We start from the raw sequence: 24,897 nt of genomic DNA on the forward strand, positions 1-24,897 counted from the left end.
CTGAGCCACATCCCCAGCCCTTTCTATTTTTTATTTTGAAACAGGGTCTTGACAAGTTGCTCAGAGCCTCACAAAATTGTTGAGGCTGGCCTCAATCTTGTGATCCTCCTGCCTCAGTCTCCTGAGTTGCTGGGATTACAAGAGTGTGCTACTACACCTGTTACAAATGTGTTCTTTAAGCTACTGTTTTTTTTTTCAGGTAATTTTTTATTCATTATAGTTTATTAAGTCCCTTAATTTTCCTTGCTAGATTATAAACTCCATGAGGGAAGAAGTATTTGCTTTGCTCTTAATTCATTCTAACAACTGTGAACGGTGCCTGGGATTTTGTAATTCTGCATATTTGTTGGATGAATTAATAAACAAACTGTCAAGTTAACAAATGATGTTTTTTGGCATCTAGTATCATTGTAACCATCAACAATGTACATATCTGTATCTACATATATGATAAGCTTTTCTACAATCATATAATTTTCTATCTTTTGCAACGAACATTACTAATTTGTAGTAGATTTTTCAAACTCTGATAAGCACATGAAAATGTTATTTACATTTTTGTCAATACCTTCTGTTTTCATTAACAAAAATATAAAAGTTTTATTTTTCAAATCTAGGTGTTGGAAATTAAGGATGTCATACTATTGTTTGTAGCTAGTCTCATGTGGCTCTGTTTAGGAGTAATACATTCTTCAGTAATAGGAGATTAAAGAGGTAGAGTAATTAAATTAAAATTGAGCCAGGTGCCGTGGCTCAGGCCTGTAATATTAGCCACTCAGGATGCTGAGGCAGGAGGATCCTGAGATCAAAGCCAGATTCAGCAAGGCAAGGTGCTAAGCAACTCAGTGAGACCCTGTCTCTAAATAAAATACAAAATAGGATTGGGGATGTGGCTCAGTGATTAAGTGCCCCTGAGTTCAATCTCTAGTAACCCCCAACTCAAAAAAAAAAAAAAATGGCATCACTCCTATTTTTTTTCTTCTGTAAGCCTAAATTCTGAACATCCTGATGCTGGCCTAAAGTTTCATGTCTAATGCCAGATTTAGTACAGACATATATTAAAAAAGAGACAGCCAACTCAATTGTACTTTGAGTCTTGAATGAAGCATGTTTTGCAAATTTTTAAACTGCTGCTTTGTTTGCAACCCAGAGGTTTTTTTTTTTTTTTTTTTAAACTCAGGAAAATGTACCTCAGGAAGAATCAAAGTCATAAATTTCTTCTTATAAAGTGGAAGAAATAGAGCCAGGGCAGAAACAGAAAAAGCACTAGATTGAGCTGGCGAGGGATGAGTTTCTGCAGTGAGTATATATGGGCACCAAGGACCTGGAGAGTGGTTCTTCCAGAACTTTTTATGTCCTTGTAACTTGCAGAAGGCCCCTGTGTACTCCAGTTTTAAGATCCCTAGTTTAACCAACTGAAAAATATTTGCTTGGAGTTGGGTGGGGACAGAGAAATTTAAAGAACCAAGGGACTCTTTTCCTGAAACTCCCAGTTGACTTCCTTCCAATTTAAGACTTAATCATTATTGTACTGAGCTAAGAAAAGAAAAATTTTGTCAGGTTTTGAGCCTACAACATTTGAGAATCTCCAATTCTGTAGATTTAAAGGTGTTCATGCAAAAATGGTGAAATTCATCACTAATTACATCTAAGAGTCTTACCACATAAGAATAAATAGGTCCCATTTCTATGTATGTATCTTATTAATATTGAATGTAGGTAAAATGGATTCAATCTATAGAATGATGAGGTCATGAGAATATCAGTTATGTTGTACAGAGAGTACGATGGTACCCTTATTACTGCAGCTGGACCCAAAGAGTGGTCAGTAGGACCTAGCAGAGGCCGGTTGGCAGCTGGTGTGTTTATCTCTATCTAAAAACCTTCCTGAGGAGTCTCAGAAATTTTAATGTATTTAGGAGGCACCGTAGGAAGCTAAAGTTCTGCTGAGCATGTAGATAAGAGCAAGTGCTAGTGACACTTGGGTTAATGACACCACATTTGCTGCCACATTCCAGTGTATGTGGGGGCCCTGTGGGAACTCAGGTTACATATAAAAAACCTTAGTTCTTTGTGAGCAACAACTGGTGAAACCCTGTCCTTCTTCCTTCCAGTTGCCTCTTGAGTTACCACCCCCATCTCCCCCTCCCCCCACCACCTTTCTCCTATGGGCTGGGAACTACTATTTTTGCAATGATTCTAGGCAAAGAAAACTTTTTTCTCCTTGATTATTTTCCCCCAAGGCAAAATTGGAGGTAGACCCCCAATCCTCCTGGGAATCATTTGAAGGAGCAGTGGGAGTGTGGTCCTCATAAAGGTGTCACGACAATGCTGAGTGCAAATTGTCTGGCCTCCCGGGTGGACAGAAAGCCACATTCCCTTCCACCTGTTTCCCCAGTTTAGCCTTGCCCCAAGACCAAGAATGCCCAGCCGCCTGGTTAATGTTTAAAACAAAAACCTGTTGCACAGAAGGAAATTCCCCCAAAGCACAAAAGGCTTTCATGCTGAAACCCCCTCCCAAGTTTCTCTGGGGCAGAGAACAGTAGATGTATTATCTCAAATATCCTAGTTCTCCTGGTGAGAGGGAAGTTCAGCCTCCCAAGGAAAAATGTGTCTAGAAATTAAAAAAACAAAACAAAACAATAAAAAAAAAAACCTAAGGGAGATTTTAGAATTTAGGGCCAGGAGAGGGCATTGAGCCCTTTGAACACAAACCAGTTACAAGGTTGGCATCCAGGGGGTCCACAGGACAGCTGGACATTCAGCGGAGGATTCAGTCCAAGTGGCTTCTGAGAAGGGCCGACCTGTCAGTAATTTTGTAAGAAGGCAATCATTAACCTGTCCTAACCACCCTGGAAGAAGGTTTTGGAATTTTGATTCAATGTGGTCAATGTGAACAAAAAGAGGAAATAACTAGGTAAATATTTGACATGTAGCCTGTGCTCTGGAAGAGACAAGCAATGGAAGACTCTACTGAAGCAAACCATATTTGATTTTGAATTGTTTGGTTAAAAATAAAGGAACTTGTTCCAGGGTTGTCCACATCCCTTCTTCCTCAGCTTGGAGTATCCTACCAGACCTCCTTGGCCTCCTCCCTTTCTCACTCTGTTAGGGCTCAAGCTGGGAACAAATCTTTACTCCACACACTTCAGATAGAGCCCTAATAACCAGAATATACAAAGAACTCAAAAAATTAGACAATAAGATAACAAATAACCCAATCAATAAATGGGCCAAGGACCTGAACAGACACTTCTCAGAGGAGGACATACAATCAATCAACAAGTACATGAAAAAATGCTCACCATCGCTAGCAGTCAGAGAAATGCAAATCAAAACTACCCTAAGATACCATCTCACTCCAGTAAGACTGGCAGCCATTAGGAAGTCAAACAACAATAAGTGCTGGAGAGGATGCGGGGAAAAGGGCACTCTTGTTCATTGCTGGTGGGACTGCAAATTGGTGCAGCCAATTTGGAAAGCAGTATGGAGATTTCTCGGAAAGCTGGGAATGGAACCACCATTTGACCCAGCTATTCCCCTTCTCGGTCTATTCCCTAAAGCCCTAACAAGAGCATGCTACAGGGACACTGCTACATCGATGTTCATAGCAGCTCAATTCACGATAGCAAGACTGTGGAACCAGCCTAGATGCCCTTCAATAGATGAATGGATAAAAAAAATGTGGCATTTATACACTATGGAGTATTACTCTGCATTAAAAAATGACAAAATTATAGAATTTGGAGGGAAATGGATGGCATTAGAGCAGATTATGCTAAGTGAAGCTAGTCAATCTTTAAAAAACAAATACCAAATGACTCCTTTGATATAAGGGGTGTAAACAAGGACAGGGTAGGGACGAAGAGCTTGAGAAGAATATTTACAGTAAACAGGGATGAGAGGTGGGAGGGAAAGAGAGTGAGAAGGGAAATTGCATGGAAATGGAAGGCGATCCTCAGGGTTATACAAAATGTCATATAAGAGGTAAGGAGGGGTAAGTCAAGAGAATACAAATGGAAGACATGATTTACAGTAGAAGGGGTAGAGAGAGAAAAGGGGAGGGGAGGGGAGGGGAGGGGAGGGGGGATAGTAGACAATAGGACAGACAGCAGAATACATCAGACACTAGAAAGGCAATATGTCAATCAATGGAAGGGTAACTGATGTGATACAGCAATTTGTATACGGGGTAAAAGCGGGAGTTCATAATCCACTTGAATCAAACCGTGTAATATGATGTATTAAGAACTATGTAATGTTATGAACGACCAATAAAAAAAAAAAAAGAGAGGTCTCTTCAGGGTTTATAAATATCATAGGGGTGTATGAAGGGTTAACCCTACAGGTAGAAGAATGGTTATTAGAGGACTTTAGCTGACAACATCATGTTCCCTTATACTTAATTTCTAAAGAGTGAATGGGGAAAGTTTCAGGGCACAGAAAGGTTGATGGCTAAAATTTAAATCAAAGTTTTGTTCACTGATGTATCCTGCATGATTAGATCAGTGCTTGATGAATGAATGGCTCTACTCACATGACAGACAGCCCCTGCTTATAGATACCTGGGTGCTTCACACAGGTATCCAAACTCCAGTCCAGTTCCAGTGTCCTTTCCCTACCTCTTCCATTCTCTCTCTCTTGCCCCTCATCATAGCCTGTCCACACTAAAAATCAACTAAATATTTATTATAACCCTTTTCCAAACGATGGCATTCCTTCTCCCTATCTTTGATAACCTGTCCTGATTCTGAACTCCACCCCTGCAAAGGGGAAATGAGTTTGCATGTTTAAGATGAAGAAAAGGAGAAATGCAAGTTTGTTCTCTATCAGAATTTTTGTTATGGGACAAACAAATTATCTGCCTGTGAAATTGGCCTGCCCACCTCTGGACTCAAAGTTTCCAGGAGGTCTTAGGGAGCATGGGCCCTATTTATGGGCATTTTATGGATTAGAAGAAATGGAAAAGCTTTATTCCATAAGCAATAGAAATTGGCCCAACATCAGCTAGGTTGATGTATTATGGGTACATTACAGAATAGTACAGAAATGAGGAGCAGGAGTAGAGAGGAAGCATCATTTCTCTGCTCTGTCACTCATTCATTCAAAATGCATTCATTGTACAATGACTCCATACTAGGCACAGTTGCTAGAAGTTGGGGATGCACTGGTAACAGAAAGACAAGAACTCACAGGTTGCCAGGGAACTTAGATATGTCTTACTCAAGTCACAATAGCCAGAGGAGTCACAATAGCCAAAGCCTGTGAATTATTCCAAACAAATCTCAATAGAAGCCTGGGATACTTGGCTGCTAAATTAGCCTGATATAATCAAAATTGTGTTAACTTCTGGAGACATGAAACCTGATCTCAGAAAAAGAATTAAGAATGATATATGAAGAAGTTTTCTAATCAAATATGAGAGTAAGAGTGCATTTAAAAAAATTCAGCTTTAGTGCTGCAGACATGAACTTATATCTAGGAAAAATACAAAGACTACCATAAGACAAACAATAAATTGGAATAAAGTATTTGCAACATATATATTAGGCAAAGAGTAGTGTATATTGTATGCATAATACATTATATATAAAGAGTTCCTACAGACTTATAAACTATGATGTGAAATTACAATACAAAAACAGGCCAATGTTATTGTATCAGTCAGTTTCCAGCAAGAAACAATTTCTCTCTCAAAGGATTTCAGTGAAGAAAAATTTAGTGAAAGGGCTATTTACAGTTGTATGCAGAACAGAGAGGATGAGAAAATAACAAGAAGCTATTATCATCCCTAGGTCTGGGGGCATAGGGAGAAGGAACGGTTTACCAGAGCCTAGGGAGAACTGGCATCCTGGGTGAGGGGACTTCCCTCCGGAATCTGAGCTTGATTGTTGTAGCCCTTGCAAGTCAGCCTGCACAGTCCAGAGCAGGGCATAGATGCGCCAAGACAGTTATAAATAGGCACACAACTGAAATTGTAAATAGGAATTATGGCATAGTTTAAAAATAAATGTCTAATAAATGCTTGATTTATTTAAAACTCCTCAACCTCACTAATAAGCAATGACATCTAATTTTGGAAGTAAAACACTATATCCTCACATTAGACAGGCAAAACTGATGAAGTTAGTAAACCACTTAGCACTGTGGAGAAAGAGAAGTAGAAGCACTCTTACGTTTTTGGTAGTGTCTAGAGAACAATTTGCCATTAACTTTCCATTTTTGAAAAGACTCTTGGACCAGCATCTAGAAGCGACTTACTCCACTGAGCAAAAATGGAGTTGAATTACTGGAATTGACTGTTGTTTTTAGAACACTCCTGCCCTCCTAGAGTCTGTCATTCATGAGGGAAGAAGGCAAACTTTTCCTGCCCTTGGTCATATGTGTGTCCCAAAGATGTAGGTCAACTAATACTTATGGAGTACCCACTATGTGCCAAAGTCTTCATCAGGCCCCAAGGACAGAAACAGAATGAGCCCTGGCCCCTCTCTTTGAGGGTTTATATGTGATGAGGTGATTATAGAAACAGAAAAATAATATAAAGTGGTAAAAAGGAGGAAATAAGCCACAATCACACAACAATATGGGGGCAAAGAGGAGAGGGCACATCATCTAGCCATGAGGTTCAGGGGGATGGTCTTAGAGAAGCTAACATTTTGAGTTTGGGGAGGGACACAGGAGTTAGCCAGGTGTTAAGGAGAAAAGGCATGACCTGTGGAGGAAGTAGCATGGGCAAAGCCTGAAAGCAGAGGCAGATTGGTATGTCGTGGGGACAAAACCAGCCCGGTGGAGACTGCCATTTCTGTGAGGGAGGGTAGCAGCAGCTGGACTTAGCCTGTGGCCTGAAACAACTGAGAAGCTCAGACAGAAGGTACAAAATCTTTTTTTTTTTTTTAAGAGAGAGAATTTTAAAATATTTATTATTTTATTTTTATGTGGTGCTGAGTATCAAACCCAGTGCCCCACGCAAGCCAGGCGAGCGCACTACCGCTTGAGCCACATCCCCAGCCCACAAAATAATTTTTAAAGAAACTGGACATTCGTGAATGTACTGTGGTCCTTGAGAGACAAAGAAAAGTGAGGAGTTATAAGATTACTATTTAATTATTACTTTGAGACATCCAGGTCTAGGTGCAGAGGTGGGAAACCCGTGCAGACTCCAATGGTCTCCCTGAGTAGAGCAGACAGCTAAGTCCTGGGAGGCTAAGGGGGAAAGATTTCATTGCCAACTAGAAATTAGAAATCACTGCTGAAAGAAAGTGAAAAATCGAATAATGCAGAGCTATACCCTATTTAAGGGTTGGAAGACTCCATATTGTTAAAATATCAATAATCCCCAAATTGATCTAGAGATTAAATGTGATCCCAAACAAAATTCCTATAGATGAGGATCCCAGTAGGAAATGGTAAGTTGATTCTGAAATTCACAAAGATCAAGTCACCTCATTTCAAGGCTTACTATAAAGTCACAGTAATCAGCTTTGGTATTGGCATTAAGATAGACAATGGAATAGAATAAAGTACAGAAATAAGCCTGTATATAAATAAACAATTGATTTTTTTTAAAAACAAACGTGGAAAGGAGGTTCTGTGGAGAAAGCTAGTCTTTGAATAAGTGGTACTGAAACAAGTGGATATATTGGATATGCACATGCCAAAAAGGGGGGAATTTGATCTATAGTCTAACCACATAAAATTAACTCAAAATGGATCATAAGCCTACATGTAATATCTGAAGCTACAAAACTTCTACAAAATATAAATAGCTATGATCTTGGGTTATACAAAGTTTTTTTTTTTTTTTTTTTTGGCAGGGGGGGGATACCAAAAGCATGATAAATTAGCTTTTATCAAAATTAAAAAAGTCTGTGTTTTTGAATTTTCCTGTTGATAGAACAAAAAGATATTTGTAGAATTTTATATCTTATGAAGAATTTCTATCCAGATTATTTAAAAAGGGATTAACTATTGATAAATACAATATGAATGCATAGCAAAATAATTATGTTGAGTTAAAGAATTAAGATAAAAATAATAAATATTAGACAAATCTTTTATTTAAAAATTCTATAAAGGGCAAACTAAATCTATAGTGGCAGCTAGCAGATAACTGTTTTCTTGGGAAGATGAGGTTGGAAAGGCCTGGGAGGGAGAGATTACAAAGGCATATGAATGAATATACTTTGGAGAGTGATAGATGTTTTCTCTAATATGATAGTGATGATAGTTTCCAAGATGTATATGCAAAAAATTATCAAACAGTGTATTTTAAATAAGAATTGCTTATTATATATTAGTTATGCTTTAAGAAAACTATTAAAATCTGTCCTAGCAAAATGGTTGGAGAGGTAGGTAAAGGCCGAGTTGTGCAGGCCAGTGCAGGCCAGTGCAGGCTAGGTTGGGCAGGCTTCCCTCCTTTCCTAGAGGTCACCTCAGGGTTCCTTCATCTTTTACATAGTGCTGTATTGAAGAGTTTCCATAGTGGTCAGATCAGGTTTTGTGCAGCCTCTTTGGGCAGTTCTGTAGAGGATGAATTTGAAGGTGGCAAGACTTGAAGAACAGTGCCTGTTAGGAGGCCATGGTGATATGTAACATGAGACAGAACAGGAAGACCTGAAGCAGGACAAGGGCAATAAGCATGGAAAGATGGAATGCATTGGATGTTAGAGAAAAAAGGATGAAGACAAGTGGATCCTGGTTACTGAGGGCACAGAATGTGGTGGGGACAAAGAGTCTAGCATTACTCTAGGTCCTGGCCATAATATGGGGAGAGGAGAAGAGGAGGAGAACAGGCTTAGCAGAAAAGACAAGATCTTACTTTTGGACAGGTGGAATCTGATGCCCCTGTGTGTCATCTAGCTGGATCTGCCCTGTAGGCAGTTCAGGAGAAAGGTCAGAATTTGGGAGTCATCAGCATAGAGCTAGAGAAAATAGATGACATTAAGGAGAATATGAAAACCTCAGGGGGAGGAAGAGAGCTCTGGGGAGTGACAGGGCTCAGGGGGCACAAGCTGAAGGAAGATCCCTCATTGACTTAGAAAGAAAGAAGGAGTCAAAGGAATAAGGGGCTTGAAGAAGTAAATGGCCAAGCCTCCTTTTTATTGAATGAAATGTTTATTAGTGTTTTTTGTTTTTGTTTTTTTGATTTTTATTGCTAAGTAAAAATGTACCACCAACTTATAGGCTTAATATAATAACATATGTTTATCTCATGGTTCAGTTCTTTGCTTCACTGATCAAGCGGAGTGTAACTATGCAATCAAGGTCTTCCTGATCCGCATTCTCATCTGGGGACTTGATTAGGGGAAAATTCCACTTCCAAGTTCATGCAGAATATTTTTGGCAGAATTCATTTGCCTGCAATTGCACAACTGAGATTCCTGGCTTTTTACTGGCTGTCAGCTGGAGGTTTCTCTCCTTTCCCAGAGGCAACCCCAGGGTTCCATGTGGCCCTGTGGTCACCACAGGCAGCTCACTACACAACCATTACTTCAAGATCAGCAGGAGGGTCTCACTCCTGTCTGCTAAGGTGGATTCTTATATAATTCATTGCAATCAAGAGAGTGGCACCCCACCACCTTGGCCATAGTTTGTTGGCCAAAACCAAGTCCCAGGCTTTGCAAGTACTCAAAGGGAGGGTGTTATACAAGTGCATCCTACATGGGGTCACCTCTGAGCATGGCTGCTCAGAAGTTTTCAGGGTTTGAGGAAGTGAGACCAGTTCAGAGATAGTGATAATGATTCAGGAAAAAGGTATTGGTGCTTGAGCAGGGATAATGGCTGTAGATAAGGTGATGGGTTTGACAAGAAGAGAACTTCATAGTCTCTGTTATTATTGGCGTGTTTGAGGGGAGGGGTAAGTTTAGGGGTGTTATAAGGGCAGATGATGGAGCATCTTGTAATGATATCTGGCAAGAAACATGGTAAATGACTTGAATTATGAGGGTTTACTTGATTAAGATAAAGAGTTGAACATTACTGACATCTCTGTTTTATTATCAGGCAAAGGAATCGACTGGTCCTCTCTTCCATTCCCACAAACGCGTATCATGGAATAAACAGAAGAGTGAGGAGCACCATACCATGCTACTGGTATAAGTCTTTCTATTTTATTTTTAATGATATCTACAGAAAACCAGTGCTAGCACTCTATGCTGTTTGGATGGCCAGGGTGCAGAGGGAGAAATCTAGTAATCTCTCCCTCCCCCAGAACATCTGCCCTCCATGATGGGAGTAGCTGGAAGAACACCTCCTAAACCGTGGCAGATATAGGAGAGTGCACGGGGCTGGGCTGATGGCTGAAACCAAAGAAGCCCCAAACCTGTTGTCAGAGCAGCTGCAGGAGCCATAAATTGCTTGTCCAAGCAGGCCAGTGACTGGTGATGAGGGGGGAGTGAAACAGGAGCAGCCCCAGTCCGTACATTTTCCTTTATCTTCTTCATCCAGCTCAGAGCTGGAGGATTCCAGGTTTTTTTTCTGGGGACAAACATCCCTGGCTATTTTTTTCCCTTGGATTTCCTTAGAGTGGGGCAGCTTTTCTTAGGGAGGGTGACTCTACCATTAGACTAGCATCCCTTCCCAAGAGAGCACTGAGGAACCTCTTTCTCCAAAGGCCTTCCCTGGGCTTATCATGTAGATCTTTATGGACTTAGAAATGTCTTTTTGCAGATGAGGAAAAGCAAACCTGTGAACTTACCTCTGCAAGTCAAGTGGGGTCCTCTGCCACCAACCTCTAAGACAGAACATCATCTGTGCATAAAATGTGTGTTTTTGTGTGAGTGGTGTGTGTATGTGTTCAGAAGGGGTAGTTAGTAACAAATTCAAATTTTAACAAGGGCTTTAGTGTACTTGGTGCTACAGAAGAGTTTAAATAAAAGAGGCATCTCAAAACTCAGACTGCTCATTAGAACTGTAATAAGAGCCGTAATCTTACATCTTATGTAATTCCCTCCCTTCCCCTTCTTTCTTCCTCCCTCCCTCCAATATCCTTTAGTGAATAGTTCCTATATGCCTACTGTTATACTAGATGCTGTAGGTATTGAAATGAATTAGTTATTGGCTGTCCTTGAAGAACTGTCAATTCTTAGAGAGCTTCCCCCACAGTCAGCAGCAGGCTTGTTTTGTAGACTAATCACCAGTAACCAGTGGCATATTACCTTGGTGCCATAGCAGACCCATGCTCTTTGTGGTCTGAATTTGGAGTTATTTCCCAGCTTTGCTCTTGGATTTGAGTTGATCCATCCATACTATCATCTAGTCTCCTGGTCAATCATTTTTGGACAATCTTTTTAAGGACAATCTTTTTTCCCCAGTGACTGACCCCATTTGAGGGCACAATCTATCACTTTGGATGGCAGCAAAGACAACCAGAATGCAGCTTTGGGAACTTGGAAGTAATGAGTGCAAAGTCTGAGCAATGCACCAGGATTATGCCACTCATTGATAATCCATTTCTCTCTTTCTTGGATCCTCTCCATTGTCATATAAGAATGACCCAAGATCCCCATTAAAACAACCACCAGACCTACCAGAGCAAAACTTCTGGACAAAATTATCTATGGTCTTTTTCTGCATTTTCATCAGTTTTTCCTCTCCTCTTCTTGACAGTTGGGCTTCTATTCTCTCTGTAGTAAAATTGCTTTTGCAAGGTCACTAGTGATTTTCACATTGCCAAATCCAACTATTTTCTAGAACTATTTTTGCATCTCAGCAGTGTTCAAGTCACTCATTGCATTTTCTCAGTGATTTGTCTTAGTTATTTCTCTTGCTTGGCCTGTAAATACTAGCGTGCCCAGGTAACCTCAAACTCTGCTCTGTTATGATCTCTCCCTAGGTGATCTATATAGTTCCAAAGCTTAACATAGTATCCATATGCAGACAATTCCAGGTTTAACTCTCCCCAGTCTTTCTCTTCATTATCCAGTTTCCATCTTGATCACTCTGTTTGAAAGTCTGAAAAAACCTCAAAATTAACATAGCCAATACTAACTTTATTCTCACCTCCACTTTACGTTCTTTTCCCATTCTTCCACATTTCCGAGTATAAAACTTGATCATTGAGGCCCCAAATCCAGGTTGCTCTCATCTTTGACTTCTCATTTTCTCACATCCAGTCTTTCAGCAAGTCGTTCAAAGTATATTGCATATCTATCTCCTCCTGTCCAGTAACACTTAATTCCAAACCATCATTTCTTGTCCGATTTATAACCACTTTTGCTTCCCTTCAATCAGCTTGTAGCTAATACTAGTTTTAACATCATATATCAGATAATTTTACATCATGATTTAAAAACTTCTAATAGAGTTCCATTTTATTTAAAATAAAATCTTAACACCTTTACCATGACCTCTATAAATTACATGGGTCCTGCAGCTTCTCTTGTGTCAACACCTGCACTTTTGTTTCCCTGCTCTGCTCCAGCCACACTGGCCTCCCTTCCATCCCATAGATACTGCAGCTCCTGCCCACTTTGGTCCCTCTATACTTATCCCTTATCCCCACACGGCCATCTCCTGCCTGACATTCCAGCCTCTGGACACACTACTGCTTCAGGATGGCCTTCCCTGAACATCTGGGGATGCTAGGCAGCCTTATCACCCCCCTTGCATCATCATACCTACTTTTATCATTCTGTTTCTCATTATCTGAGATTGTCTTGCTCACTTATCACTTACTGTGTGTTGCCTGTTTTCCCAAGAGGGATGCACCTTGGTGGGAACACAGACCTTGACTATCTTATCTAACACTCACTTCCCAGTGTCTGCAACCCATCCCCAGAGCACATGGTGGTTGTTCATAAGTCACCTTTCTACTCATGAACCCTCCTTCTCCATATCTCATGCTGAGTAAAAGACTTGAACTCTTGATGATCTAAAGGTCCTACGTGATCTGCAACCTCTTCTCTATCTCCAGTCACCCTCTCTGAGCTCATCTTTCCTTCTAACTCCAGTCACACTGGCCTGCTTTTTAAATGATGAGCATACCAAGCAGGCTCTTGTCTCAGGGTCTTTGCCTTTTTTCTCCCTCTGTTGGGAAATTTCTCAGCTGATATCTTCATGGACTTGCTCCCTCACTCTTCTGTGTCTTTATCTAAGAATTTCTCTGTCACAGATTTTAGTTTCTATCCTAATAATTCCTCTCTTGTAACTTTTATTTTTGTCCTTGACACTTAATACAATCTAAAGTGTTACCTATTTTGCTTACTTTTCTTCTGTATTTTCTGTCTCTGTCACCTGGCTGCAAATTCTCTGAGGGCAGGGATTATTGTCTATTTAACTCACTCCTGGATTTCAGTGCTTCAGCAGTTCCTAGCACACAACAATTCTCAATAAACATTTACTGAATGAGTGAAAAATTAGGGAGAGCCCATTACAAATTTTGGACTCTATTAGAAAGTCATCAAATGATTCTAAGAACAGCATGTCAATTAGCTTTCTGTTGAAAAAAGAACCATTTAGAGATTGGGACAAATGGAGTGAGAGAGTGGACATTGAATGACAGGTTAGGGGGAATCTTGCAAGAAGAGTTTTCAGGAAGAGATGATAATTGCATGCCGAGGGGTGTGGTAGTGAGGTTTTGAAGGGGGTGGATTTGGAAAAGTGAAGAAGCCTAATCTGTAAGACTTGGAGATTGATTAGAAGTGGGGAGTTAAACTGTATCAAGAACAAATCTAAGGTTTCTAGTGTGAGTAACTGTGTGAATGGTTGTTCTATTTCTGGAGACAGAAAACACTAGAAGAGGAAGAGCTTTCAGGCAGAAGATCAAGGGCTCAAAGTCTTTGGACTTGCCTAGGTTCCGATGTCTAAGAGATAGCCAAGTGGAAATTCTGTATTGGCAGTTGGAGATTCGGGTTAGGAGCTCAGATGGTTTGAGTCATCGGCACATAGATAGCACATGAAGCCATGGAATTGGATGATAAATATAAACCAGTATCAGGTCACGCCTTTGAGACCAAAACCCACCAAATATTTTTATAGTTCCAACATGGCTATTTCTCTCTGGGAAGATTCATTTGCTATATTGAATGTCGTAGTACTCAGTCTTCAAAGTTTCCAATGGGGACCTTGAAGCGTTTCTTCTTCCTGCTGGGCCCTACCTGTGACTCTCTCATCAGGGTTAATCTATACATAACAATCAGCTCTCTCTGTCTATAGGTTCCTCAAATATGGATTCACCCAACTGTGGATAGAAAATATTCGGAAAAAAAAGCTGCATCTGTACCAAATGTGCATAGACTTAATTTTGTTGTCATTTCCCCCTAAATGAGCAATTATTTACATAGAGTTTACATTGTAGTAGGTATTTTAAATAATCTAGAGATGATTTAAAGTATATGAGAGGATATTCATGGGTTATATGCAAATAGTACATCATTTTGTATAAGATACTTGAGCATCCCTGTAGTTTGGTATTCTCAGAGGTTCCTGGGACCCATCTCCCAAGGACACTGAGTGATGACTAATTATTATTATAATGCTTACAATAATAATAATTACTATTATTATTCTGTCTTTAAACTCAGTTCTTTTTCACTACCACAGAGTCTGCCCCATCAACCACTGGCTGTAAAAAAGAGATGAGGAGATGGTGACAGTCACCAAACTCTGCTGCAGATGAGACTTTTCTTCCCTGGGACTTCTGTATGTATTTGTGCTCAGTGTTGAAGGGTGTACATGAACAATGCAATTCCTTTTTCTTCCTCCGTGCTTTTAAAAATTTTTCTTTTAAAACTGGTTCAATTGATTATCCTGTTAAATTTTATTTAACTTCAAACTTGGTTGGGCTCAGTAACTTGGCATGACTTGCTCTGGTCCCACTCAGATTTCTCAGGAACAGCTGTTGGCCATGGATGAATACCTTGCTTATTCTGGGGTCTTCTATGTGGCTTCTCCAAGCAGCTTTTGACTCCAAAGCACCTGGAAGTACAGTCCAATCTTTTAATTCTTGGGCAGGAGATGGCATACTCTGAGGACAGGCAGCTGCCTCCCTTCAGGAAGAGAGGGAGCAGGTGGGGCAAGAGGGCGCTGTGTCACCAAATCCCTTGCAAATTTTTCCCCTTCCTCAGCAGAGACTGCCAATCAGGCTGAATACCACAGGGAGATATTTTCCACTGTGAACAACTGTCCCTGGGACAGGGAGCTGGGGATCATGTTTCAGGAATCTCCTATTGCCCTTAAGAAGCCACACTGATGGCTGTCAAGTGTGTGCAGGGGATTAGAAGGCTCCCAAGAGAGGTGATGAGTCACGAGGCACTGGAGTGGAAGGCAGAATTCTGGAGGGGTGGCCAATGGAGGGGGTCAGATATTTCTTACATTCACTTCAACTTTTCATGGAAGTAAGTTAACAAAATCATAGTGACTCACACTTTAAAATTAAAATTAATTGAGCACATGATAATATACCCATTAAATTTTTTTTGTAGTTGTGTATGGACAGACTGCCTTTATTTTATTGGTTTATTTTTTATGTGGTGCTAAGGATCGAACCCAGTGTCTCATACATGCTAGGCAAGCGCTCTGCCACTGAGCTACACCCCAGCGCCCCCATCTTTTATTTTTATGGGGGGTGGGTAACTAGGGATTGAACTCAGGGTTACTTTGCCACTGAGCCACATCCCAGTCCTATTTTGTATTTTATTTAGAGGCAGGGTCTCACTGAGTTGCTTAGTGCCTCACTTTTGCTGAGGCTGGTTTTGAATTCATGATCCTCCTGCCTTAGCTTCCTGAGCCACTGGGATTACAGGCATGTGCCACTGTGCCTGGCCATAAGTACATCTTCTTAGTAAAATTTCCAAATAATGTCAAATAAATCTTGCATTTGAGCCACAATACTTACAAAGTGTGTTCATATTTATCTTCTCTTCTACTCTCCAAAAGAAACAGATCCATTGCTTCTTGTCTGACAGAGGAAGAATCCAAAAGACAGTGACTAAGAGAGTACAGAAGTCAAATTAGGATCTTTCCTCCTCTTTGCAGCAATTTCCCGACTACACATAGTGGAGGACAGTCAGTCCCTGAAGGTGGCTCTATCCACAGTTGGATAGAGTAAAAAGAGGTCATTTAGTAGAAGATGTCCTTGACTTTTGCTGTGCATCTGCACATCTTTTAAAGACCCTGGGAAAACAGCACTTGCTAGTAGACTTTTCCAGAGCAATATGGGGAATGGAGAGGGAAAGGGAGAGGGAGGCTGCTTAGAGATGGGAGGTCAGATGGGAAATCTTATCTGATTCCTAATTTGGCTTGATGACCTTACATCACTGCCTGGGATAGCTCCTGATCCTGGCCCAAACCCTTTGTTAAAGTTACCTAATTTATATTAGGCCCCTTTCTTAGATCCCATATCTGGGGGGCTAGGAGCGAGGGAGCAGGAGGGGTGATGGTGCATTTTGTGACCAAAGGGATGGATAGGGATTCCAGGAGGCAGCCAAGTAATTCACAAACACCAAGCCTTGGGGAATTATACACATATTCCATGCCTGAAACTCTTCCTCCTTGTGCCTGTGGCCCATCCCAACTTTGTCAAGGCAAACCAGCCAGGTGACATGGCTCCTCTCCACTTTACTCCCAACCCCTTCCTTTTGAGAACTATTTTATGGGCCTTTGAATTATTTAAGTCAACACTCTGAACTCATTTTGCCAATATTTCACTTGCATGGCCATTTTGTTAGGGGAATTGGGGGCATTGAGGGTGAAACTTAAGGAATGTTTTATCTGAGCCTCACACTCAATTAAAAGAACCAGTTCTTACCTGGATTCCCTCCTCTGGGGTTGGTTGGATACAAGGTAAAGAGCTTTGGTTTCATCACATTCTTCTCTCTGCCCTGATACCTATATTATTAGAATTAACTCTCTAAATTATAAATTATTAGATTTCTCCTGAAATGGAGAATTGGGGAAAATAGTTCATTCTTAAAGCATGGGGTAAAGTGAGACTCAGGTTTGAAAAAGGAGGCAACGCCAAAGCTGCAAGAGAAATCTCCCACAATGAGCCTCAGAGTTCCATTTATCAAGAGCAGATAGGGAAGGTGGGCCAAGCACTGGGCCTCACCTTGCCCTCAGCCAGCTGTGGGTCTCAGGCAAGTTATGTTCCGTCTCTAGGCCTCTGTTTCCTCATTGTTAAAATGAGTGCCTGAGACTAGCTGATGATATTGACAATAATGATTATGATAATTGGTAGATGGCCATTCTAATATCATCTGATGCAAAAGGCAAGGCCTCCCAGATTAGGAGATCTGTTCTCCTTCTTGACCCAACCCTCTCCATGTTGATGCCTCTTATCTTCTGGGAATTGATGCCTGCTGATGGGTTACCTGGGCATGATGACTTTGCTCAGCCACATCATTCTGCCCCATATGACTGAGAAGAACCCTCTGAGAAGACATAGCAGAGCTGCCTATCCTCACTTCAGCATCCCATGGGAAGAGTCCTGTTCACAGATACAATGGTGCTGCTGTCCACATCTCAGGAGGTCTGTAAGCTCTTTAATTGGCCCTGGATGCCAAAATGTTTGTAATCCAATCTGTGCTCCCAGCCCATCTCATATGCTCTTAGGTGAATAAAAGAGGCATTGGTATACAAAAGAGTAAGCTGCATGGACCAGGTAGCTTCTTTTTTTCTAGAAATTACTAAATTCTACCAAACTATAGAAAAATCAACTCCTGAAATTTCACCTGGTGTTTGTGGAGTACATTGCTTCTCTCAGATAACATATTGTGGGCGTCTTACATCCGAGTCTGTATATTAGAATTTCCCAAAGAATGTGGGAACCGCTAGTTCCAAGTGAAAAGATGGATCTGTGATGAAATAAGTAGGATTCCTTTCTTCTGTACCTCTCAGAGGCTTTAGTAAGCAGTTATGCTTTGTCAGTCTTTAAAGAAGTATATTATGTTTGTTTTTTCCTAAAGTTATTTGACCACAGGACTTGGTTTTTCATGGATTATCTTTCTAAATCATTGAATCACACAGAATATGCTCTTAAAGATTGCCTTACATTAAAAGAAGTTGCTGTAATGTTACTCTGTGAAGCTGTTTGGTAGAAAGATTTTTTTTTTTGGACCAGGTTGGGCACTGAAGAATCTCAAATTTTACATTTTGGGTGGTTATCTTTTCCTCATTAGCATTTGCTTACAAGAGTTTGGTTCTATGTTCATCTTTAAGGGCTCAATATTGCTCCTAGGATGTCAGTCAGATCCTGAATTTTCTGTATAATTGTCCTATCCTTGGGAAGTATCTTTGGCAGTTCCTTCCAAAAAATAATTTTTAAGTCACAGAAAATGTAATAGTGCTATTGTACATGATGTCACTTAAAAATGTTTGGCACAGATTATACATACTTGTTTTGAAATGAGAAAATAAAGGTAAGAAAAAATGAAGAAAATAAGAACAGCCTATAATATTACTGATAAGCAATTACTCATTATCTCTTTGATGGATTTACCCTTTCAGTCTTTTGTCTACATGTATACATACAAATCATTCCACTCCACCTCCTGAACTAAAGAGAAATTGTATTGGCTTTGGGGGGGGGTATATTCTAGCCCCAGTGAAGAACATGTTTCTTGAATACTTTTGATCATTTTGAAGTAGGTAGGGTAAGAGAAAGGGTAAAATATTGAAGGGGTAACTGAAGATTTAAGTAATCCATTGTGTTATGGATAAATGTACCATGTCTTCCAACAGGTCCTCCATTGAGGCCAAGTGACAGTCTTTCCTGGCTATGTCAGTTTCCTGGGACTGCCATAATAATGTAGTACAAACTTGGTGGATTAAAATAATCGATATACTATTGCACCATTAAAATAATTTATCTACTATTGCACCATTCTGAAGGACTGAAATCAGCATCACTGGGCTACAGAAAGGTGCTGGCTGGACTGGTTCCTTTGGGCATTTTGGAGGGAGAAAGTGTTTCCTTGCCTTTTCCAGCTTCCAGAGACACCTGCATTGCTTGGATTATGATCCCTTTCTGTATAATATTAATTCTCCTTCCATCATCACATTTCTTACACTTGATCTTTAGCCTCCTTCTTGGGGACCCTTAAGATTACACTGAGCCCAGCTAGCTAATGCAGGATAATCTTCCCATTCCAAGACCCCTGATGTGGTCATATCCACAAAGTCCCTTTTACTATGTAAGGTGATTAGGACATGGACCTCTTCCAGAGGGCCATTTTCCAGTCATCTACATTGATGTTCTGTTGATTTTTAAAGACTCCAAGGTGAAAATTTGGTGTTCAAGTTCTGGAAGTCACAGTCTCTATGGACCATGAATTAATCTGGTGAATATGAGAGTTTGATCATGGCAGAAAGTCAACTACAGTCCACTGTGTCACCTGCCTTGGCTGACAGCTGCTCTCTGGGACTGACATAAAGGACTTTGGACATCTACTGCACTGAGGGGACAAGTGGGCATTCTTGGCATGGTTCAGAGTTAGGTCCCAAGGGCTGTTGTGTACTGTCCTTTCCATTCTGAATTTGAGAATTTAGCACTTCAGAGTGTTCCCTCCACATCCCTGCCTTGGCTGTGTGCCCCCTTTGAAGTTCTGTAGCAGTTGTTGTCTATAAATAAGGCATGCCCAGGGCCATCAAAGCGCTGAGATGAAGGGCATGGCTCGTTTACGAGAATATTGAAAGTGCAGGACAATGTTAGGGAGCGATCCTGGCTTCATCCTTCTTCCTCAACCTGTCCTCAATCCTCCCACCTTCAACTTGGTGTAAAAAATACATGAAGGCTCCAGAGAGAATAATCAAAGCTCTGTCACACTTGGCAGATTCTTTCTTGCTTCTCTTTAACAAGAAGGAAGAAAAAGAAACAAGCACTTGGATGAGAGCCCAGTAACCCTCGTCAGTTCAGACTTCTGGAACAGCAGTACCTCCTGGTCGTCTCCCTAGGAGGGAGCACTAATGATCACCCCATTTGCTGGGCTTACACTTGTCTTCTTATCTTTGCCTCTACTATGCTAGTTTATCTCATTTCATCCTGTTCACTACACACTGGAGTTGGGGTATAGGAATTTCTATTTTGCAGATGGGAAATAAGGGCTGCAGAGAGGTGAATCAGTGCTTTCCCCAAAACTTTCCTTTTAGGCCTACACAGAAATGATAATATTGGAACTTCATCCCAAGGTGAACTGATGGAGCTGCTCAAGGTGGAGATAAATGACCTTGGCCCCAGGTGCCACCTAGAAGTGGTGCTGAAAATGGTAAGACTTCTAGATACCTGTGAGCCAATCATGATTAAGCAGCTTGCCCAAAATTAAAAAAGTTAAGCTGTAGATTTGAAGTCATGTTTGTCTGCTACTTGAGTCCAGACTTTTTCTTTTCCCTCCCTCCCCCCTCCCCTCCTTCCCCTCCCTCTCTCTCTCTCTCTCTCTCTCTCTCTCTTTCTTTCACTAGTCTCTCTGGAAACATCTCAAATTGAAATCATCATCTCACCTCTAAAGCATGACCTCTTCCCAGTTATTTTGTGTCAATCTTAGATTGGCTTCCCTAGAAACAGAGCCTGTGAAAGACAGTCTTGGGCAAGGTGTTAATTGAGGAAGTGGCCTAAGGAGATAATCTGTAAGAAGGAAAGGAAGCCAAGCAAACATGTGGTTTAGCGGAGTCTAACCTCAGACTGATCCCTTGGGGAGCTCTGGAGAGTGTGTGTTGTCATAGTTATCTCTCTTTGAGGCAAGTAGTCTAGACTTTCCCACTTCACAACATCAGTGATTGGGGCTTCTTGGAGTGAAGGGTGTGATCTTCCACATTCTGAGAGAAGGTGGCTCCCAGAGCTGAGTCTCCAGAGTAGGAGTAGGTAACAACTAAGGAAGCCTCACTCACAGAAACTGGGAAAAGGGTGCAGCAGCCTGGTAAAGGGGATCTGAGCTGGACATCAACGTCTCCACCCATGATCTCAGTCACCACACTGCCATTTACCCAGTTGCCCAAAATAGGAGCCTCACTCATCTTTGATGTCCCTTTATGCTACCTTATGTCATTGGCCAAGTTCTCATGATCTATACTAGAAATTCCTTTCCAATGTGTTCTCTCTCCTTGATGCCTCTGGATGTTGCTTGGGTTTATTATTATTATAATATTAGTATTAATATTATATTAGTATTAATATTTGGTCTTTTCCCCTGGACCATTCGACAAACCTCCTTGTTTCTCTTCTCCATCCATTTTTTCCATCCATCAATTCATACAGGCTCCAGAGTTATCCTTTGTGTTTGCTTCTATCATTGTACGGCCTAGAAACATGGATGGCTTTCCAAAGACTACAGGATAAAATCTTATTTTCATGGAATGGCCAAAAATGTTCTTTGTAAGTTGTTCTTTCCCACCTGGCTGTCAGTATTTCTCATTCTCCTGGTGCTATACAGTCACCTGAGGTGTTTATCCTGTCTCAGACACCTTCTAAGTTTTTGTTAGATTAATTGATAAATAAAGACTGGTGGTTTTGTATAGAAGTTTAATATTTTTGGATTAATATGGAGAAATTGTGTATTTCTGAAGGATTAGCACACTGACATTGGTTGTTCTTGTTTTAATTCCAGGTCTGAACCATGTTACCAGGGCATGAACTCTACTTTCGCTTACATTTCATTTGCTTTAACTTAGAATAATCTTGTGATTGCCTTATCTGATTAAGGTCGGTTTGTTTGCTTTATTTTTTAAATACTAGGAGGACAAGCATTTATCTCTAATGATCAAAATCTTTCCTTTTTTGAATCTGCCCAGGTTCTGCTCCCAACCCCACACTGAGCCCATTTAATTTGACTTATTTTGGGGACTCAAGTCAATATTCAGTGTCTACATTGAAAAGATATGGAGGAATCAATTATTTCTTAAGGTGATGTAACTGGTCTTTATAGGTAATAACAAATAATCATCTAGTTATTACTATTTTCCTATGATGCTGGTCAGGAGTTGGTGAGGCTGGTTGACGGATACTGGAAATAGAGCGCAAAGGAATAGTGAGATGCAGCCCAAAGGTGAGTGTGGGCCCAGGGGCGGGGAGGGGGGCAGCCAATGCACCATTATTCAGAAGTGACTGGGAAGGGTCCACACCAGTTCTCAGTTAGTGAATCTGCAACCAGAGACTGATAGACAATGAGAACAAGTTTTGAAGACTGAGGAGGGCAGCGTCTGAAACTCTAGATGAGAGGCCTTCAATCTTCAACTCGGGTTGAGAGGGAGCTGGATCAGATCAAATCATATTTTCTTTGGTAAGTGATCTGTTCTCCATATGTATCAACTTCTTATTTAGAAATGTGGTATAAGTTGATTTTATCCATAAAAATACAGATCTTCTGTTTCTATTTACTCTACAGTGTCTGTAAAGCTCATGGCAGTTCATCTACTGAATTTGACCCCAGAAATCTCAGATAACAGTATGGGGCTGTGGTTTGGGTCTCAAGGCAGCGCCAATGAACTCTAATGTCTATAATCTTCAACGCTGTGTTACAAGTCTAGCTGATCCTTCTGCAGTTCTGCAGCTTTATTTTGCAGGCTTTCAATATGCAGCCTCAGTCATACTTTTGTATTTCTATTCCTGTCAAGAAAACATAGTCCTCTCTTCTCTCCCTCTATAGAAATCTCACACATCCTTCCATGTCTCCTTCAAATATCAGCTCCTGCAAAGACCTTCTTGATGATCTACAAGCAGTGACCACTACTTCCTCTGATTTTGTCATTTGTCCCCCTTCTATAACACTTCCCCTCTCCTGCTATATGTGGCTTTGTTTATAATTGTTGATTTTTTTCAACTAGACTGAAAGTTTCTTGAGGGCAGAGGTTACATAGTGACTTCCAAGTAATCGGTGTAGTATCCTAGGTGCCCAACCAATATTTGCTTTTTTGATTAATTGGATTACATTAAAATCAAATGTTCTCTGCCTCCACTCCACACCTCCATGGGCCCCAGAACATCCACAGAGTCTCCGCCAACCAGACTGTCTGTGTGGGAGGTGGGATTCACAAGAAATAAACCAAAATGAGTTATGTAGAAAAATTTGATGAGATCACAAAAGATGAGTGGATGGAAGCTCAACAGCCTACATATCCAGCGGGTGGACATGAACTATGTGGTCACAGAGGGTTTTAAGGAAGCAGCAGAGAAGGGTTGCATGGAATCTGGAATTGAATTCAGTGTGGATCTGAAAACTCTTTATGAGGGAATCTAGAGATGATTCTGGAGGGTCAGATTCAGGAGGCCATGGTGTGGATCAACAGCCTCCACCTGGAGTTCTTGGACATAAACCTGTACCCTTTACTTTCATCTGCATATTTGGAGTGAAGTTGACCAAGCTGTTCCAGATTATGAAAACCACCAGTCAACACTGCAGCTGATGAAATTACTGAAACTGCTACTTTGGGCTTAGAGTGAGATGGACCGAAATAAAATATCTCCTAAATGACAGAACTTAGCAAAGGTGTGAACAAGGAGCCCAAATAGAGCCTGTACAGGCCAACCCCTCTCAGTCCTGTTGCATGGGACTCACCTTCCGTCCTTGTGAAAGATTTTCATTGTAGTAGGAAATTTTTTCCCCTTGTACTTTATATATATATATATATATTTATTTATTTTGGGGGGCACTCAGCATCTTTCTTAAAAGGAAAATGTCCCTTTTAAGTGCTGGAAGGCTTACAGTGAAGAGCGCCCTCTGGGAAGGCTGGCTGGCTGGCTGTGCACGTGGCGTGTCATGAGGACCTGGACACAACCTGTCACTGTTAGGGTGTTCCTGTGCCTGGCTACCACAGGGTGCTGTGCTCCTAGGGCTGCTGGTTAAACCCAGGCCTCCCCTGGAGGGACTCGAAGAACACCCCCCATTCTTGCTTCTGCGAGCTTGTAGAAAGATACACAATACATTTGTTAATCTTCCTAAGTCTTATTGGGCCTTCCGTTTCAAGTTTTCCCTGGCTCCTTGTTTTCCATTTGTTTTTTTCTTCCATAGGAAAGAATGTACAAATTTGCAAATGCTAATTCAAAGATGCGTTTTGTGTGAGGCTAAAATAAAAAAAAATTAAATGTTCTCATTTTCCATGATCTGTTTCTTCTTTAAATGATAAACCAGTGCATTCAATTAATGATGACAAGGGGTGAATTGTGGGGTCAGTTCTTTAGAACCATGGTAGCATATGCTAATTATAGGATTGGTTCTTTAGGACCATTGCTAAGTGCATCTGTGCTGGGGTCTCTCTGGGGCTGAGGAAGAGAGGTGTCCTTCTAAGTCATCTATCTCCTCTATATTACATCTAAGGCTCCCAATGCATTGGTGCATGGGAGATGCATGTATCAGTTATGCTGCAATAACACATTGGGTCAATAATCCAGAGACTTGATCGCTAGACATGCGATGCTAAGCACTGTGACTTTTGAAGAGCTTCCTAATATTTCTTGGTGCCACAAGAAAGTGGCACCTCTAAAGTGGTACAACAACTTATGGGTCTGTATTAAGGATCACAAGTGTTAATATATCAAAAAAGAAAAGAAAAACTTAGAGAAAGCAAAACACCTTACAAAATCAAAAATCTCAACCATGTAATAATAAAATACTAATATCTGAGCACAGTGTTTCATTCATAATCAACATGACAGATGGCTTGGCATAATTTTACAATTTACAACTTTCCTAATTTATCTATCTATTCATTATTTTGCTGAGCATCTATATTGCATCATATAGAATATAGCAAAATTAAAAGGTTAATCTAATATATGGTGAGACTGGCCACCTGAGAAGGCTGTTTGGCCCTCATGTAGGTCCTTCCCAATGTTGAACTCTCCTGAGCCAATTGCCCAAGTTCATGACGAAGCCCAGTTCAGAAATCTGCTTTACCAGAATAACAAGAGAGATCTATGATTTATCTCTCTCTAGTGATCACCAAGTTCTAAAAAACTACTGTTTTCTTCCA

The 24,897-nt window shown here is 40.8% G+C and overlaps 1 long non-coding RNA gene across 1 annotated transcript; it reads left to right on the plus strand.

Annotated features, from left to right (window-relative positions):
- The first annotated feature begins 9,461 nt into the window (after window positions 1-9,461).
- LOC113191218 (uncharacterized) lies at window positions 9,462-22,204 on the plus strand. Its single transcript, XR_003301870.2, has 5 exons — window positions 9,462-9,529; window positions 10,003-10,092; window positions 14,542-14,640; window positions 21,907-21,974; window positions 22,080-22,204. It is a non-coding gene; the product is annotated as an uncharacterized LOC113191218 (long non-coding RNA).
- Window positions 22,205-24,897: the final 2,693 nt, after the last annotated feature.

This window comes from Urocitellus parryii, chromosome 8 (assembly GCF_045843805.1).
Source record: "Urocitellus parryii isolate mUroPar1 chromosome 8, mUroPar1.hap1, whole genome shotgun sequence".
Lineage (NCBI taxonomy): Eukaryota > Metazoa > Chordata > Mammalia > Rodentia > Sciuridae > Urocitellus > Urocitellus parryii.